At 36.3% G+C, this 5238-nt stretch overlaps 1 pseudogene; it reads right to left on the bottom strand.

The window, feature by feature from the left end:
- Window positions 1-345: 345 nt before the first annotated feature.
- Window positions 346-2649, bottom strand: LOC107653535 (uncharacterized; annotated as a pseudogene).
- Window positions 2650-5238: the final 2589 nt, after the last annotated feature.

Genomic DNA, 5238 nt, shown 5'->3' with positions numbered 1-5238 from the left:
GCTGAGGGGGAACTCAGGGCTGCCTCTGAACCAGATCTTTTGGGCAGAAGACACTCTCACTGGAGTAGTAAATGCACAGGGGGATCTGGGCACATCCTGCTGCGGCAGTGATGAGGTTATTTTACAGTCACCATTCAAAGTCATAATCACCTGCATAAAACAGTTCTCATAGCAAAACAGAAGGATGCAACTGAAACTTCATGACTACTTTGTGAATCATGGTTGCTCATTGAACGACTGCTTGATCTAATAATATCTCTCTGTGTTTTAGCATGAGCACCATGTTGCTGTTCAGTTCCCCAAATGTATTCTTGTATTGTCCATCATCCTGCACTTCCTCTATTACTATAGACGCACAAAAACAAAAATATTGAACTCTGCTTGGTGATTCTCAGGGATGGGCGTATAAAGGAGCTGTTCCGTGTATATCAAATAATTATTCATTTTAAATGGGTATTTGAAAAGTAAAGTTTTGAGCCAAGCCCCTTCCACATTATTTTTGGATCACTACAGAGGAAGATACTGTATAAAACCTGCTTTCCGGCAACAAGGACCTCAGTGTTTAGACTTATGTTCACTTCTGCTGTGAACACAGGAAATTGTCACAGTTGCCTTCTGTGGCGAAACGAAGAACGAGGAGACGTGGGATAAACTCAAAGTAAATGTCTATAATTTCACGAGACCGGGCTCCCATTTTATAGCATTTAGGTTAATATTAATTTAGAAATATAGCCTACTATTATTCATTGTTAATTAACATTCGCTCCTAGGCTAAATTGGATTAATTTATACAATTTTCAATATTGATAAAATGTTACGTATATAGTAACATTAAACTAGATTTATGAATGCTGTAAAAGTTCATGATACCATAATGCATGAACTAATCTTAACAAATTGTATTTTAATTTAAACTGTCACCAGGTCAATTGATTATTTAATACTTATTAAATTATTTATTTATAAATAAATATTTATAATTAAATTAATAATTATTAAATAATAATTAATAATTATTAATAACTGCTCACTTGTGTGTGTGTGTGTGTGTGTGTGTCAGTCAGGGAATTCAAAAAAAAAATTTAAATTAAGTGTTATTTCATGTGTTTTTGCTCAATATTATTATAGGGGGAGATCTGTTAGTGTTTAATGTTGTATTATTTTGACATTTAAAAGGGTTTCTGGTATGTGTAAGTTTGTGGGATTTCCATTGTGCTGAAGAGTAGAGCCTATGGTTAGCTTGACAACTGGCCCAACACCATTAAGTCTGTAAGTTACTTTATTTAAAAAGTAGTAGCTGGGCACTTTTCAGTGCAGTGATAGTCCGTTCACGAAATGCTTTAGTATGAGTAGGTGTGCTTATGCTATTGTAAACTAGCTATATATATTTTAATATAAAACACTTATATTTTAAATCATTGTTTAACATAAGAAATATATATTTTCATATATGTGTATATACTGCATGAATAAATATATGTTCAATATGTGTATTACTGAATATAAAATTACATACACTGCAATATATCAGCAAATATATTGTCACATATTTTTCAATATATGAAAGTGGCAATTCCTTATGTATAATTATTCAACATATTTACACAATATATTATTCTGTATATCTTCTAATATACTGTTATATCTTGAAAAAAATGTCTTGGAAAAAAAAATGACATGACTAACTTTTTGAAAGCCAAGTGGCACACATGTAATATTAGTTTACATAATTCGTTTTTAATTCTCCATTTGAGTTTAAATGATATGCTGCTTTAAGTCAAACATACCAGTAGAATAATATACTTTAACCCTCTCATCATAAATGTGTATTTCATTTGCTCCCCATTTTAACATGAGCCTGTACTCTTCGATTCTTTCGTGCCCACTGAAGTCCCACAGAATGATGCTGCATTCATTTTCAGGGGAAAGTAGTGGCCACATCAGTTTGTCCTTTTTTTCTCCACCATTGGTGGGCTGAGGGGGAACTCAGGGCTGCCTCTGAACCAGATCTTTTGGGCAGAAGACACTCTCACTGGAGTAGTAAATGCACAGGGGGATCTGGGCACATCCTGCTGCGGCAGTGATGAGGTTATTTTACAGTCACCATTCAAAGTCATAATCACCTGCATAAAACAGTTCTCATAGCAAAACAGAAGGATGCAACTGAAACTTCATGACTACTTTGTGAATCATGGTTGCTCATTGAACGACTGCTTGATCTAATAATATCTCTCTGTGTTTTAGCATGAGCACCATGTTGCTGTTCAGTTCCCCAAATGTATTCTTGTATTGTCCATCATCCTGCACTTCCTCTATTACTATAGACGCACAAAAACAAAAATATTGAACTCTGCTTGGTGATTCTCAGGGATGGGCGTATAAAGGAGCTGTTCCGTGTATATCAAATAATTATTCATTTTAAATGGGTATTTGAAAAGTAAAGTTTTGAGCCAAGCCCCTTCCACATTATTTTTGGATCACTACAGAGGAAGATACTGTATAAAACCTGCTTTCCGGCAACAAGGACCTCAGTGTTTAGACTTATGTTCACTTCTGCTGTGAACACAGGAAATTGTCACAGTTGCCTTCTGTGGCGAAACGAAGAACGAGGAGACGTGGGATAAACTCAAAGTAAATGTCTATAATCATCCAAGACGGGGTAAAACAAGGCAGGCAGGGACACACAGGAAACACAACATCAATCAATACCGGACCAGGCAAACTTAGAAACACAAGGCTTATAAATGCATGAAATGCAATCAGGGAGAACAGAAACAGGTGAGGAGTAATCAAGGATAATTAATAGAACACAGCAGAGAAAAATAAACATAATCAGGACGGGAACTGGAAGGAAACCAAATAAGGGCATACAGAAACAGGAGGCAGGAACAGAGGGAAAACAAAACAAAAACAGACCATAAACGTGACAGAAATAGAGCAGACCGTGTTATTTACCAGAATGCAGACACTCATATCATGCAACACTGAGGAGAAAATGTCAATAGCAATTCTGTTGTAAATGCCCATAAACACAGGGATCTACATTTTTTGTGTGGGTTCTCTTATGCAGTTTTGTCAAATAATGTTAAAATAGGCTCAGTGGTTCTCTGTGAGCAACAACAGACACAGTAAGAAAAAAATGACTCATGAACCAGTTAGTTTTAATTAGTCTGTCAAAAACACTTGGAAAGTCTAAGTCTTTTGGAACTTATGAATTTGAAATCAGACCTGTTCATTCAGTGAATTATTCATAGCCATTACTGAGTTCTCAACTTACTCCCTCAATTGTTAGTCAGTTTTTGGTAATGTAAGATTCCAAATGAAGCGGGAACCATTACTGTAATGTACAGCATTTCTGTAAGTTTGTGAGAATTGCATCATTTTATTTACTGATTGGTTCGTATGACAAAGTTGAATAAAATATAAAGTTTTACAACAAAAGTTTGTTTCTCTGAATTAATAATGGTATTCTGTAAAAAATAATGGGATTTAATTATTTTACTGGTATTTTTTAAATGTTAGATTTGTCTCCTAAATGTTTCATTTTTGAAGGCAATGGCTTCCTCATTTCCCCCCATTATTTTGTCTGAAATATGTGCAAAAACTCTTTCTTGCACAATCATTCGTGAGACAGGTTTATTACAGGTTTGCATGATTTGAAATAAGTGGATTCAGTATAAAATACGTTACTGTGCACGGAAACCATGTTTTGCAGATGCATCTTGTTACATAATATTAGTTTACATAGTAGCCCAAAGACTGCTTGATCTCCTCGTCTGCAGCGAGGCACCCATTTTACTTGATCCAGTCCACAGGTGTAGAACAAAGAGCAAAACCAGCCAGCCATGTCTTATGCCGAACAGCCGCTAACTTAACCATGTAGTATTTCATTTTAAGACCGTATTATGAGATTTTGTACTTAAGGAATTCTACGGAGAAAATATTTGTGCTCCTTTTTTGTGTTGATCTTGATCTCCCCACACGAAACTTCCTTTGATTCTTGATTCCTGATTACAGTTCAGTGTACTAATGCACTTGCTTTTAAAGAGCTTCAGAGAGCAGTAAATAAATAACTGGGCTCGTGGGTTTGTGTCAGGTACAGTAGGCCTACTACAGTAAATCAATGATGTGAGTTAGAAACATATCTTTCTGTTAAAAATTCAAATTCTGAATACACAGATTTATTTATTTTTCATTTTACATCAAACTAAACAAAAACCCCAAAAGATCCTCAGAGATGTCTGACCAGGGCTGCGTTTCTCAAAAACATCATGAGATAAGTTAATCGTAGAGGCCACTGGTGGCAAAGGATCTGTGATCTACTTAGGCTTATGATGCTTTTGGGAAAGCAGCCCTGGACTTGATTCATAGGATTAGACAGCGGACAGTACAACCAGTATTATTTGCGCACAAGCTTGTTATGAGACAAAGGAGGAACATGGAATAGAATGAACATCAAATTGACATAAAAAAACAGGTCAAATTTGCTAATCAAAATGTCAAAAACTTGACATGACGTTGATTTGATTAGCTTCTTATTTTCACCCAATTACGGCTAGAAGAAATTACCGTCCAAACTGAATTTAAAATGATGTTACAGCATCATTATCAATGACTAATATTTGACATTAAATTGATATCAAGTGCCCGCTGGGAAATGCCTTGTGTAGAGGATACAGTTATGTTACAATGGTCTCTTTTCAAACGAAATAATAGTAGGACTATTTAAGTGTGTTTCTATGGAAGTATTATTTTATGTACCATATTACAACAGACAAATTGTCACGGTTGCACTACTGAGTGGAGTGCGGAGCAAGGAACAGAGGGAGACGAGGAGTACATCAATCCAGAGAATTTTAACTATAACAAGGAAATGTCTCAGGTTACTTATGTAACCATGGTTCCCTGAGTAGGGAACGAGACACTGCGTCCTCTAAGGGTTGCTATGGGGAACGCCTCGTCGTGACCCATTGGTGTTTTTTCAATGTATGCTTCAGACACGGGTCACGACGAGGCGTTCCCCATAGCGACCCCTAGAGAATGCAGTTCGAAGTTCCCATGAAAGGGAACTCACGTAGCACATGTAGACATAAACAATACCTGACGCTGAACTAAAAACAGGGAACACTATTTAAACACCTGACAAGACGAGGGGATGAAGAGACACACCTGGGATCAATGGAAATAAACGGGGAACACCTGGAATTAAATCAACATAATCAGGACAGGAACAGGAAA

Source organism: Sinocyclocheilus anshuiensis, unplaced genomic scaffold (assembly GCF_001515605.1).
Source record: "Sinocyclocheilus anshuiensis isolate Anshui unplaced genomic scaffold, SAMN03320099.WGS_v1.1 scaffold2013, whole genome shotgun sequence".
Lineage (NCBI taxonomy): Eukaryota > Metazoa > Chordata > Actinopteri > Cypriniformes > Cyprinidae > Sinocyclocheilus > Sinocyclocheilus anshuiensis.
Note: the sequence above shows the minus strand (reverse complement) of the source record. Positions and strands in the feature narration are given on the sequence as shown.